The sequence below is a fragment of the Anas acuta genome, chromosome 3 (genome assembly GCF_963932015.1).
Source record: "Anas acuta chromosome 3, bAnaAcu1.1, whole genome shotgun sequence".
Lineage (NCBI taxonomy): Eukaryota > Metazoa > Chordata > Aves > Anseriformes > Anatidae > Anas > Anas acuta.
The window spans coordinates 86,677,493-86,692,168 of record NC_088981.1 but is presented as its reverse complement, the minus strand read 5'-3'; the positions used below and the strand labels follow the sequence as shown (position 1 = coordinate 86,692,168).

General features: G+C 36.0%; 1 protein-coding gene across 1 annotated transcript in view; it reads left to right on the top strand.

The window, feature by feature from the left end:
- The window catches only part of KCNQ5 (potassium voltage-gated channel subfamily Q member 5), a 289,773-nt gene that overhangs the window by 100,610 nt on the left and 174,487 nt on the right, over positions 1 to 14,676 (top strand). The gene's annotated exons all lie outside the window — the stretch shown is intronic.

The following is a 14,676-nucleotide window of genomic DNA, read 5'->3' as shown; positions in this document are numbered from 1 at the left end:
ACACCTGATAGGAAAATGATGTACACGTTTACATTGTTTCAGCTCTAACACACAGCTCTAGATCACACACATAATCTTATGAAACTAGAATAGCTCTAGAAGCGTGCTTTTGTTTATTCTAACAGTGCTAGACCAGCATGATAACCTGTTGTGGTTTAACCCTGGCAGGCAGCTAAGTGCCACACAGTCGCTCACTAACCAATGCCCAGCCAGACCCTGAGAAGTCACCCGCTGTACCCCAGCCAAATCCCCCATGACGTCCTACAGTATAGGGCATCTCTTTGGCCAGTCTGGGCCAGCTGCCATTGTTCTGTTTCCTCCCAGCTCCTGGTGCACCCCCAAGAATCCTTGTGGGCAGGGCAGGAAAGACCTTGGCTCTGTGTAAACACTGCTCTGCAACAATTAAACATCACCACTGTTTCCATCACAGGTTTTTCATCACTTTTTTCATCACTGAAACACAGCACCATACAAGCAGTTACAAGGAAAATTAACTCTATCCCAGCCAAACTCATGACACAACCACAAAATTTCCTTCTTTGCTGCCAATCTGCTGTGGCTCACTCCTAAAGATTATTGCTAATGTGACTAAGAATTTATTTTTTAGTTTGCACTCCTACTTCAGATAGTGGTGTGCAAGTAAGCTACATGCTCTTCTTAATAAGCCTGAACGTGACTTAGCTATGTCATTCTTGACAAAGTACACTGTGGAACACAAAGATAACAGGCTATTTTGGTAATGTACATTTTCAAACATTTAGCATTGTAAGAGAGACCAGTACCCCCTCTGAATATAAAGCTTTACTTCCAGGAGCTGCCAGTTTAAAGTGGAAGGTTAGGACCTTACTATCTCACCTTGGTGTCTGATGTGTTTGATTCCTAGCAGCGAGGGTGATCCTCGGAAAACCAAAGGACTGCCTATTGTTGGCAGTGAGCTTAGTGATAAGCACCTGGTGGGTTCCTCACTGACACCTGTAGGTTTTCAAATACATGATTTATTTTTTTTAAAGAGGCTATTGTAATTGTGTTGAGGATCTTAGATACAAAAGGAATCAAATAAATTTAAGCTCATTACATGTATCTAAAAACACTTTTCTTATTGAACTAGTCATCCTACTACAGTCAAGAAAGCCAGAAAGACTAAAGCAAAATTTCTTGAAAAGTGTAGAGGAAAATAACAAATGTTGTTATTATGGGTTTGTTTGGCTTTGTTTTGTTCCTTTTTGGAAATGTGTTGGGGGGAAAACATCACCAGGACTCCTACGCCAGCAACTTGTCATTCTGAGCTCTTTTGCAGGGTTTTATTTTCTTCCTGTGCATGTGTGGCTGCCATCCATCCTAATCAAACTCAATCAGTAGAAGGAGGCAACTGCTTTGTATTAACTATTGTTCTCTTAACTACAGTCTTTTATAATAGATTTTTAAGATATGCACTGACTCATACAATACATATCTAATCAAAAGCAAATTAAACTGCATATTCTAACTTTAATGACAGAATAACATTTATGACAATAGAATAGTGATGCTCTTCATTATATAAGATTTAAAAAAAAGGTTCTTTATTGTTTGTTTACTTGGTACATTGTTGTTTGTTCTTAGACTGAACTTTTAAATTTTAATTACTGTTTTTATTCAAGGTAATTTAATATATAGCTGATAGCTTTCTTTCTTTCTTTCTTTCTTTCTTCCTTACCTGAGTCCTTAAAATTTTCTATTTTATACAGTTAACTGGAATAGGAATTAATTGAGAGTACGTATTCATAGTCTGAAGAACTGCATTGATAACTTCTTTGTATTTTGCAGGGGGTTATCAATTTGCACAAATGCTTTAAACCTATTGTATAGTATTTTTGTTTATAAAATTGTTTTAAGTAGTTGTCTATCTGGTCATCATTCTAATACAGCTATTTCTGCAATTTTGATAGGTTCACTGAAAATGCGCCTGCAATTTTTTCGGGGATTTGCAGTTTAAAATAAATGAGGGCAAAATAGTGTCTACAGAGTTGATACTAGTGCCAAGGTAGAGCCAAGGTAGGTTAAACCAGCTGATATGGATGCTGGTCAGTGTAGGTCTCTGCATGATGTATAACTCCTTTCTATCTTCAAAAAGATTGTCTTGATCTGTTAAAATGAGATGCTTATACAGCATTTTTTTTAATTATTGTCTGATCATTAGTTCTCACAGTAGCCCAAAGAAGTAGGTAAAATTATTCCCATCATTATATTTGAGAAAGTCTACCTTTGAACTCTTTGCAACAGCGTACTAGTCTAGTTTAGACCTAAGGGTCCCAGACTGCTAGTCCCTGCTCTTCTCTTTCAGAAGCCCTGCCATCTGCTATGCAATACAGAGGGTTTCTACTTAGGATGTGCATGTTTGGTGCAATCAGAACAGTGAAAGGTAGGAAGGCTGCAGATGGAAATACTGTTGCAAACATTTCCTAATGTTTTTGTTTGTTTGTTTGTTTGTTTGTTTTTCATGGCTCTACGACAAGACCATTATTCCTTTTATCATAACAAGTGACTCATAACTTCTCTGAAAAATTTGGAGAGTTCTTTTGAGGCAGCATTTGGGCCAAGTTAGCTGGCTTGTTTCTGGATTTTTACCTATTTGGGATTCTCTTTTGTTCTTTTGAAACTAGTCAGAAAAGAAAGAGCTAGAAACTTGACATGGTGTCAAAAAGACAATCAAGCAATAGAAAATTAATCAAGACTATAATTAGAAATCAGTACTTTTACTACTAAATTATATAGAAGTTTAAATAAGAAAAAAAGAACTAATATGTTTAACAGTCACTAAAAAAAAAAAGGAAAGCATCAGCAGATATTAGTATCTGCTTTGTATTAGTAAATCTAAAGTAAATCATTATTTAAGTGAAATAGCAATATATTTTTTGCTCCTTTAGTGGGTAAGTTTGTTTGCATTATTTGTCATCAGTCCAGCTGTACTAGTGGAAGTGGTGGGTTTTTCCATGAACTTACCAACCTAATACTAAAAGAAATGACAAGACTCTGTCACTGTATGACTTATGCTGCAGTATAGTCACTTCAGAAAAAATAAAAATAAAAAAATAAAAAAAATAAATTGAGCATAGAATGGTTTTAAAACCCCTGTTGCACTGACCATCAGTTTCCTCAAACAAGCTGTAATTCCTGAGGTGGAAATATGTGAATATATATCAATGGTATACCATCACTCCTATGGCAAACATTTTCTCAAGCTTAGAAAAAAATATATATTAATTAAAACACTTTACTAAGTGAATACTTTATTTTCTACATGTGGGAAGTCCCACTGGCTTTTCTGCTATCTTGTCTCTGCACCCCCTAATTGTGCCTGAGGTTGACTATCCTATCTGGCCCAAACATGTATTCTTGACATATTCCTAGATCCTCAAAACTGGTAGCAGATTTGGATACATGATTGCTTGAAAATGTATGTCTGACTGTGCATATACGGTCTTTATTTTCCTGTGATTTTCCATACTATTGCAATGAATTCACATTTCTGCACTAATCAGTAATAGCAACACAAATATGTTTTCAATATGTTTTAATGTTATGCTGCATACACAATTGAACAGGAACCATTTAGGCCAATTTAGTGGAAAAGACTTAATTTACATTGACATTTCTAAATATGATCTGAATGTTACTCTAATAAAACACCGGAAACATTATACCATCATTAGTTGGGAGATTTTTTAATGTAAATTTGGCTTAGAAAGTGTCTCTTCTTTACAGAAGAAACAGTGCCTTCTTCATTATTTTTTTTTTCAAAATCCAATTTAAAGAAAAAAAAAAAAGCCTTGTGTTTCTTTGGGCTATAAGTTCTGTGTTTTGATAGGCTTCAGAATAAACAACAGCACTTTCTCCTTAGCTGCTAAAAGCTTATTTAAGAAGATTATTCTTCATGCCATACATCTGGAGATGAAAAGCTTTTTCATTCCAAATTGAGAGAGATGTTAAATTGCCACTGTTTGTCTCCTGTGTTTTCAGAAGTGGTACTTAATGATTATTTATTATTACTTTCACACACATGTACATACATAATATTTATTGCACCTTTTTAGGCCTTATTAGCTCTGTTTAAGCAACTCAAATATCAGAGAGTAGTTTGGGGAAGAAAAAAAAAAAAAAAAGAATGTTCATGCTGATCTAAAAGCAACTCAAATATCAGAGTGTAATTTTTGGGGAAAAAAAATAGAACATTCATGCTGATCTAATTCAGATGTGATTAATGAAGAAGCTTTTGTGCCTCTACCAAGGAATTTAAATGATAATTCTACATGCCTGTGAAATATTTAGACTAACATGCAGGGCAGGTCAAATGAATGCATTTCCTTCAGAAAAATATCAACTGTAAAGCCATTTTAAAATGTGCAGAGTTAGAAAAAAAAAAATACAGAACTTTTAGAAATAAAACTATGAAGTAGACATGACTTAGGTTCTGATGTCATGCAACAATGTGTAAGATCTAGTTGGAGAGCAGACAAATCTGTGCAATGTAAAAGTAACTCTTTTGCTATATTCCCTCTTGAAATTCTGGCCCTAAGTCACAAACTCATCTTCTGCCAGTAAGCCAGAAATGGAAATAGTTCTCTGCCTTTTGCCTGGGAGTGAGTAAATTTTACTTGGATGTAGTTTTATTTCTCTAGTTCATTTTTAAACTAACTTTTATTTTTATAGACCAAGGGAGTGAGGAGGAGACTAAGACTAGAATTTCTCCAAACAAAGTGTTTCCTTCAGATGCGTCTTGGCTGTGAGAGCCTTACATAAAGAAATCATTCACACATGCCCTGGTAAGCTCGAGTTCATTGAAATGACACTGTGCTGCCCATAGCAGTTCTACCTCACAGGCAAAACATTCTTTTCCTGGAAAAATGCTATCAAATTCCCACTGACTACATTCACTTTAAAAGCAATTCATCAATGCCTTGTTTCTTAAACAGCAGAGAAGCTGTATGTTCTCGACACTCTGAGATTCCTAGCCCTGGATAGGAGAATGTAATTTCCTCTCACAAGGAAATCTACTGGACAATCGTTAGGTTACCATTCCATATGAACTTCGTAAAATCAGATAGATTGTTTTGATTTGAGTTTACATATACTCTTATTTTATTAAATATATTTCAAACCTCCATTGAGCTTTATATCTTCTTTAGCCTTTGATATCTACTAAGATAATTAAGATAATATATCTTTTTGGATGCTTTGTTCTGCAGTGATCTCCTATTCACCTCATCCCTCACTGAATAAGTAATTACTTGCATGCAGTTGCATTAGTATGCTACCATTAAAACTTATGTGTCTGTTTTCTTATAAATGGAAGAGGAAGTTGGTACAGGTGTTTGGGTTCTTTTTTAAATGTGTGAAATCATTTCAAAGAGTAAATTATTTCCCACATGCAATTGCACATGGAAGAAAAACTTGCCATGGGATCTCCCGACAGAGATAGTAGCTGGTATTGCCACTGTGACGGGGATCCAGGTGAGGAAACTGGCACTGCACTGCAAAATATTTGCAATCAGTTGTTTTGGGGTTGTTTTATTTTTGATTTTTTGATTCTAAAACCCTAGAGAGGATTTAGTTACCAATGCAGCCAGCTCTTTCACTTAGTTGCATTGGTACTGGTGAGACTAGTTAAAACATCTGCACGAGAGACTTTCACAAGATTTCAACTGTGTATTTCCTGTGGGTTATCTGGATCAAGACACTTTTCTTTCTATGCAAATTCATAACTGCTTGTACAGATGTTTTTCTCATCTATTGCTGTAAGTCAGTATTGAAAGATGAAAGAAAAAGTAAAAAATAAAATTAAAAAAATAAATAAATAAAAAATGCATGCAGCCCTTGTAGCAGTAGTTAGGTGCAAAATGTGAGAGTACTGGATCTGTGGTCTGCCAAAACACTGTTGTCAGCCATATCAGCTTTTTAAAATATGTTGTATTGTAAGGCAGGACTATGTAATATTGCTAGACTCTTTTAATTCACTGTTTGATTGCCAGAAGTTATTCCTAACTTTTCCTTGGGCAATGATGAAGAAAATCCATGTCATATGTCTGTGACAAGCTGTGGAAGCCAGACAACTTTCAGACAATGCCAGAACTGGTATCCAATGTCACTCTGCAAACCATGCAATAGTGTTTATAGTCCCTGAATTTTTATGGTTTTATGATAATTTGTTTAGGGATTTCGATATGGCCACAGGATAAATAGCATGTGAATTAAAAGCTGATATTTCTCAATGTGGTATCGTATAGACTGCGAATTTTCTGCCACTTCTATTAGTCCAGAGCTGTCACCTTCCCTGCACCCGTTGCATTGACAACCACACTCTCACCTGTCTTCTTCCTCTGCTTTCTCATCACAGTTGTTCTGTGACATTTTATTATCATTATCCTTCCTTTGTACTTCATTAACTCTCCCTTTCCTCAGTACTCTCTTGCAAATTCTCAACTGACCTTCAGCTCTACTGCTGTTTCCTCTGCTCTTTGTCTTCCACCTTTTAATTTAGAAACCTTACAGATGATTTTTTTAATATTTTTCTCATTTTATAAAAACTAATGGAAATGTAAAAGAGGATGTTTATTGTTATTTAAAGCATCTACTCACTGAATGTCATGGTGGGTATTAGTCAGCGCCACCACTGTGTGTCTTGGTTCGCACAGTCTGGTGCTGGCTGGCCCTGCAGGACACCTTGTCAGCCTGGCACTCGTGGGTCCCACTGATATTGTGAATTCAGCTTTGCTCTAAGCCATTTCCACAGGAACAGTTACTTCCCGCCCATGTTCCCTGAGTATGGGAACAACCTCATGTTTGAAACTCCAGTGAGTACAACTGCCCAGGCATGCTCAGCATCTTTATCCCAGGGCAGAAGCTCTCACTTGTTTTTGCAGTGGGAGTTGGCACTGGCAGGATCAAGTGTTGTACAGCTGTCCTGCGGCGGATATCCGAAGTGCCACTGCCTTACAGCACAGTGTGAGCCTTCATCCTGGCAATAGCAATGGGAAAGGGTTCGGGTTGCAGGACTGGCAACCTGCAGCATGCTTTTAGCTTGGTGGTGTTGTTGCCAAATGGACAGGTGGTCACGAGGAGGCAGGCACAAATGCTGAGCTGAGCTCTTCAGGGTTCACAGGCAGTGGTCTTCATAGCTCTGGGGCCCAGAGGTGGGCTTGGGATAAGAGCTGTGGTGCCAGATGCTCTTCTCCTACTCTGTTTCCTTACTGAGTTTGCTGTGTTTGATTCCATGCCATTGAAACTGAGTTTCCTTTGTCGCCATCTAATACTGTGTATTTCGAAACAGGAAAACCAGATACCATTCTTTCTGATGTAACTCCCTTTGCAGCCACAACAGAGTCAGGACAGGCTGAGTTCTGTACATTGCATAATTACCATTGAAAGTTCCTACAGGTGCCAGAGCCTAATAATTTTACACTGCCTTAAATAAATTTAATACTGTCCAAGTTCCTAAGCGTTAATGACTTACTTCTACAGATCATACAAACAGATGATTTTTATTGGTTCAATGCATTCTTTAGCTTTCCCAATGAATTGTGTCTGCATTACTCTATTAGACTCACAAATATGCTACTACACTGCAGTAAGCAACTTTTTCTTGTGAGGAACTGACTTAATTGTGCTTAGCCATACACTGGAATTATCAGTGTGGCTCTAAGAGAAAAAAAATAAGTTCATCATCATTATCTTTAGCATATTACAGTTTATGACTTGCTTACTCATTATCTCCTTGAAATGGAACACCCTTCTGACCAATACAAACAATCTCAAAGGGACATCTGGTATTTATATAAATAGCTAAGCTCATTGCTTTTTTACCAACTCAAATCTCTGATGATGTGAATTTGCTAGCCCTTGTAGATGTAAATTAATTATGAAAGTATATTGAGAGCCACAAGGCTAGGATCAACATCACAGTGTATGAACTTGCCTTCTTCAGTTTTCTAAGTGGTAATTTCTCATTATTTATCTCACAAGAAATGGTGTCTTGTCTTACAACTTGGAAAAAACTGATGACTTAGTAATGCCAACGTACTCCATAAAGTGATATGATTAATGCTTTTTTCACTAGATCTGCTGATGGAAGTAAAGTCTTATTCAATTTCCTGTGGAGACATAGTGAACCAAAATCTTCTGCAATAATTTTTTAAGCAGGAAGCTTTCTGCTTAGTTCAGCTGTATCGTATAGCTGTGCATTTACTTCACAATGCACATTAAATAGCTGGAAAGAGTTGATAATGTGGGAGAATTTTCCCTAAGACACTGAGGATTCATTCAGTGAATGCAGGTTGTGGAGAAGCTCTTTCCCTTTCCACCATATGAGATCATTTAGGCTTCTTCAACTTTGTTATTGTTTAGTATAACTAATGCCAGATAATATGACACTTCCTTAATTGAGTGCAAGTTGTTCTGTGTTCTTCATGCCTTTTATTGTTTTTGGCCAACGACCTACCACAGACAGTTGTTGTATCTACTGAAAACATCAGCTCAGATAACTGACAAGACCCACAGCATTTCATTAACTTGTTATTGTAAGCTAGCTTCTTGATTTGTTTAATTGGCTTTTTTTTTTTTCTATGGGAAATTATAAAGAAACATTGAACAACTCTTCTTCTTTTATAAATGTTTTTATTTTAAATATGTACCACAAGAGAAACAATTAAGGCAGAAAGCTTTTACATATCTGGAAATTAGCTATGTAATGGAGAATAAGCCTCATGGCACTGAATAAGCAATGCAGTTCCTGTTGACTCCTATTGGGGCAGTTAATGTTCTGGGGATGGTTGGTGGCAAGACTGAGTTGCAGAATCAGGGCACCCTTTCTTCCACCAGTGCAGGCTGGGCTCCCATACAGTCCAGTCATGCTCTAGGTCCTATTTAGTGGCTTTCCTCCCCTGGCCTTGCCCACGTGGATTTCTCTCACCTATTGACTAAACACAGAGTATAAGCCTAAAAGATCTGTTCCTTTTCCTCACCTTTTCATTTGCTCCCACTGTAGTGGGAGTCACAAATGTAGGTGAAGCTATTACATTTGGCATTTGTAGGGAAAAAAAAAAATCTTATAAGCAAAAAGTAATTTCTAATCTCCTACACATTGGGAAGAAATCAAACAGACACAGGGTGAAAACATAAATTATGTCTGGCAAACTCTTGGAAATAGAATCAGTCAGCTTTTGGATAGACATTCACCGTACCTTGCAAAAATATTATTTGGAGACAAAGTTCTGCAAAGTGCAAAGCAGCACACCGTGCTCTAGCATGTAGCAATACCTGTTTTTCATTTGTGCCTCCCTTCTCTATGCAAAAAGGCCTGTAACTGAGTCTTATAAGGTTCAGTCCTATATAGTATAACCAGTTGGAAAATTTCACACACCCACTGAAGGTTCCAATGAACACAAAATACCACAGGACAGATGCCAATAAGAGGTATTTTTAGCGGCTCATGTCACAGTTGCTGTTTGCCTCTGCTGTGACAGCTAATGAGCTTTGAATGGCTGGGAGAAATAGCACATACTCCAGTAAAAGCCTGAGAATGCCTCTCTGTTCTTTAGCATAGGCAGTAAATGCTTGCTTGAGGTTTCTCTGAACCTTTATAACAAATTATTACAACAGATCCTACATTGGTTAAATGGATTACCTTGTAGAACTCCATTTCATATATTTATTTCCATAAGAGTCTGGCATGACAGTTTATTGTTTGTTTGCTCTGTAAGATCGGCTGCTAGAGGTAATATTATAAACAGAGCTTGACTGAGTGAACACTTGTTACTAGTAGTAAATATCACATATTTTCTTGGCTTTGGACAAGAAGTACTTAAAATGTAAGGAAATCTATTCTGTACATTTTCAACTGAAACTGTTTATCATTACATAATGGAAATTTTCTAAAAATGTCATAGGCTGAGCAAAAGAAAATTATCCTTATGTTGGGGTTTCTCACTCTTTCTCCCTTCGTTTTCACCATTATACTATACAAAATATAGCGTGTTACATTCCCAGGAGAAAGGAAGATTGATATTGAATGTGTAACCAGCTGGGTGTTTACTCTTCATTATTCATACTGACAAGGCATGAGAGAAAGAAAGAGAACAAGAAGCAAATTTGAAGTTTTGGAATGGTTGTTCCTTTTTGTCTCAAAAATGCCAATTTGAAAATTCAGTTCAAGTGACCTAAGAGAAAAGTTCCTGTATACTCTCTCAACTTGCCTACTATTTTTATGATATGCATTCTTAGAAATTATCTACTGATGTACTTAGGTTTGTGGAAATGAGCCCTTTTTCTTTAGAAATGGGTTTGCTATTCTTGTGCTTCCTGAAGAACAGAGAATGAGTGTGTAATTACAGAAAGCTCTGGATGGATGGACCTACTTCCAGTAGTCCACAGTGAACAGGGTAAAAGTTTTAGCTAAGTGTAAAAACCTGTGTAAACCCAGAGACCAGTGTTTCAGAAGACTTCAGTGGAAGGCTGGAAATGAATCAGAGCAGAACTGAATCTCAAATAATCAGATCATGACAGGTTTTATATACATATATGCAAGAGGTTGCTATGGGATTAGAAGCATGCATCCTGTAGAGGGACTGCCTGGCATATGACGTGGTCTTTTACACCCACTATTTATTCTGTCTCAGATGGCACAGAAACAATGTGTGTTTCTTGACAAACATTTGTCTGTTCAAGAGACATGTAAGTTTATAATAAACAGCCCCTATCCTCTATCCTCTTTAAGTCTAGTTTTCAAATTATTGGTAAGAAACATGTAAATTGGACTGTTTTCTCACATTTTATAGTCAGGAAATTGAAGCCGAGTGGCTAGGGGATTCCCCTGCTAGAAATGCATTTCTGCACACCATTCATTCTGAGACTTGTTACTTCAAGCATGACTGCAAATGATTTAGAAACATTACTTATTCATATTCAGAAACTTCCTTTTTTTGCGTGAGTGTATTTTTACTTTCTATTTTCCTTGTCTTTTCTTTGCAATTTTCAAAACACAGACTTCTAAGTTTTCTGTTGACTTCAAAGCCTCATATGCATTGTATTTTGAACTGATTTGGTAGTGAACAGTTTTCTAAAGTCAGTTTTCCTTGCTGCTAGCAAAGAGTAGGAGAGCCTGAATACCTATGTCAAGATACACCTACAGAAGTAAACTAAAACGACCAGGGCAGATGTCAAACATAGTTTCCTTATCATCCATATAATTAAATGCTTGAATGTTTTTATGGTTCCTGGGATGTTTCTGGCCCAGACAATTGGATCTCTTGCAGACATGTAAAACATGAATCCCACACATGGTAGGCTTTGGCTAAATATTGGGTTGGTCAGGCATCAGAAGTGGAGGGTAAGGTCAGGATGTAGGTCCTCCCCATTGAGTAGTAGTAGACTGGGAGAAAACTGGGGCATAGAGTTGTGGTCCAGCTTTTGGTTCAGGCACTTGGATGTTCATTCACAGGGTACATTTTAGTACCCAGTAGCGTGGTTCACCAGGAAAGATTCATGTAGGCAAGGGTCAGAATTTGGAAGTGGCACTCCATTACTATCTGACCACAGCTCATTGTATAACCAGTGATGTGAAAACAACATGAGATATGCTTGTAGGAGAAGTGAAAAATGGTTACTTTAGTGCATTATCTCTCACTCCTTAGTACCTAGAAAAATCACAATCATCTCCTTTCTTAGAGTCTTGGACATGTAGCAAAAGCCAAACTTTTACCATTCTTTGTGCTGTAGAAGATTTCAGTTTGTTGTTCACAGGTACTCCAATTGTCTTTTGGTCATTGCTGTTGAACAGCAGCATGTGATGTCTTCTGTTAATTACCACTTTGTCCAAGATTGTATGTCATCAGTGCCAATCAACTCTTTTCTTTTTTGTCTCTTTCCTGGTATCTCTAATGTCTCTTCATGCTTTCATTCTCCTTTGTTATTCTGTTGCCTTTTAAAATATTTTAAGTTCTTTACCATCTGTGATATTCAGCAGTTTGGCTCCTTTCTCTATATCATTTACAGTGCTCTATAGTAAAGTCTCAATTTGTACTGCATAGTACTAGTGAAATATGCCAAACCAGTGGCACTCTTACTATAGGTTATGATAAAACATCAGTAATGATTTATAAAAAAAACTGTACATGTTCATTATCATTTCTGATATCTTGTTTTGTGTTAGGAATTATATTACGAACGGGTAGCTACTACCAAAAAAAAAAAAAAAAAAAAAGGCATACCTTGAGATTTTTATTGAACACTGGAACTTACTCCTCTGTCTACAACAACCTAGTCCATTGGCCTTCTGTCAGGAACTTGAATTTTGTAGTTCCTTGGCTGCCAAATGTTGGCTATGAAGTGATGAATTTTCTGAGAAATCCACTCTTGGCCTCTGTAACGCAGCTAAATTCACTGGATTTCCATCTCTCTAAAGAACTTTTTATAAAAAAGAATGCATACATGTATTCTGGTGAATTCTGCTTGAATCCAATTTTAATAACTGATTTAATCATTCAGTAGCACTTCCATTTACCAAAAACAGATGTAAACTTTATGGAGAAGAAAAAAGGAAACAATAAGCTAATTATTCCTACATTCATAATTGCTTTCCTTTGAATAAATCCAGTCAAGATAAGCAGCAGATACAGAAACCATTGACTGTAACTTGTCACATATAATTAGTTCTTCTTTTTAAAGGGTGGAATAGTTAATTTTTATTAACCAATGTTTAATGAAAATGTTTAATGTTAACAAATGTTTAATGAAAAAAGTTCAGCATTGTCAATGGCCTCATTGATCATTCTAATTTTTCACCGCCATTGTCAAACTGCTTTTCACATTGTACAGTTCTGAATGTCTTCAGCAGGGTTAGCTTCTGAAGTTGTGTGCTTTAGCACTAGACCATAACTATGACAATGACAGAGACTTGCAGGAACTCATTCTCTTTCTCAGAGAATGAGATTTCAATTTTAAAAGTTAGTCCTTTTTTCAAAAGCAGTTAACCAAAGCAGCAGAACATGTCAATATAAGATACTAAATGACTGCATACATACTGGATCACATACGGACCAGCATTTTTCAAAAGTGGTACCAAAACAGTGTGACTAGTCCAAGCTCATCTTCATGACCAAATCTTTTGATGAGAATATCACCATTGTCTTTATGCCAGCTTTATTTAAGATTTCACATCTAAATAAGGCTTTTGAAATGCAGAGAATGCAATTAAATATAGCAGGGCTTCAACATTTTTCTTTCCTCAGCAGCAGCTGTCTGTCTTCTCTATATTCCTGGGCAAATGTAGGGTGAAACTGTTGACGTATTGAAATGTTTTTAGTTTTAGTTATTTTTTTTCATTCTCTACAACCAAGGTTTAGTGTTTATATACATTTCTATGAAGTGAGCCTGAAAGTTATCTTCTGTACTAGTAGTGGACTTGAATGTTCTCAGAACAAGGATGTTTTGTAAAGGTAGTGCCTTAGAGCCATAGTTTTTTAAGAGTAAGGAACAGTAGTGACTGTGTTTACTTTATACAGGGAGAAAATTTAGTTTCCTGAATTAGCTTTCAAAGTATCTTTAAGAAGCACAAAGAGAAGCAAAAGATGTCAGGATATTAGAAATCTACGGGACAATAAAAATGCAATCATAAATATTATTATAGGAACAATGGGAAGAAAAAATAAGAAGATAAAAGCCTTATAGATAGATAGATAGATAAGGCTTTTATCTTCTTTCTTATATATATATAAATATATTTATATTCAGTATCTCAATATATATATATATTCAGTGGAAATACAGCAGCATATGTTTGCAAAGAAGGCTCCAGTACCTTCTATCTGAGGTTTTCCTAGTGATTGTATTCTATATACTTTCAGTAGGAGCTGAAAACTGTTCTCTGTCATTAGCAACTTGTAAAATGAGTAACAGATGCTTTGGCTGTGTGAGGCTCAAATAGAATGAGCTTGGGTTGTTCCACTTTGTATCCCAGTAGCCTCTGCCAAAATGGTTGTTTTAGTAAGTACTTACTGATCTGGATAGAGTCAAAGATTGTTCTATACTAACAGCATCTGAATAATGACTTGAAGATAAAAAGAGATCAAAATGTATTTGTTAAGATTCAGGGCAGTTTGGAGAATGTTTAGAGAAACAGTTGAATTTGTACTAGGAAACATCGAGGTGAGGAGGTAAGTTAATGGGTCACTTGGCTGTTGTAGCTTGGGAATAATGTTTGTTGACAAAAAAGGAAACAAGAAAAATCAAAATAAAAAAAAAAAACTATAAATTCATAATATTAAAAACAGTCACACAGTGCATACATGAGTAACTCTATCTAGAAGTGAGGTAAGGTTTTATATATGCAATAAACACTTCAAATATTTTTTACACAGATTTTACCATAAGGACAAAAAGCAGTTGTTTTTGTGTGATTTTAATATAATTAATATATTTTTGTTATAATCTATAGAACTTAAGATATTTCACTACAATATCGCTATTATTTTTGTATTATATATCACTGTATTATTTTTGTGCAACTTTAAATTGTTTTTATTTCTGAGGTCATCATTTGCAAATCAAAATTTAGTTAAGTGAAAAATGTCTTACTTTTTAATAGCTGGGATATTTATGAAAAATATGTGGATTTCCTCTCAGTCTTCATTTATTGCTCTTGTTTTC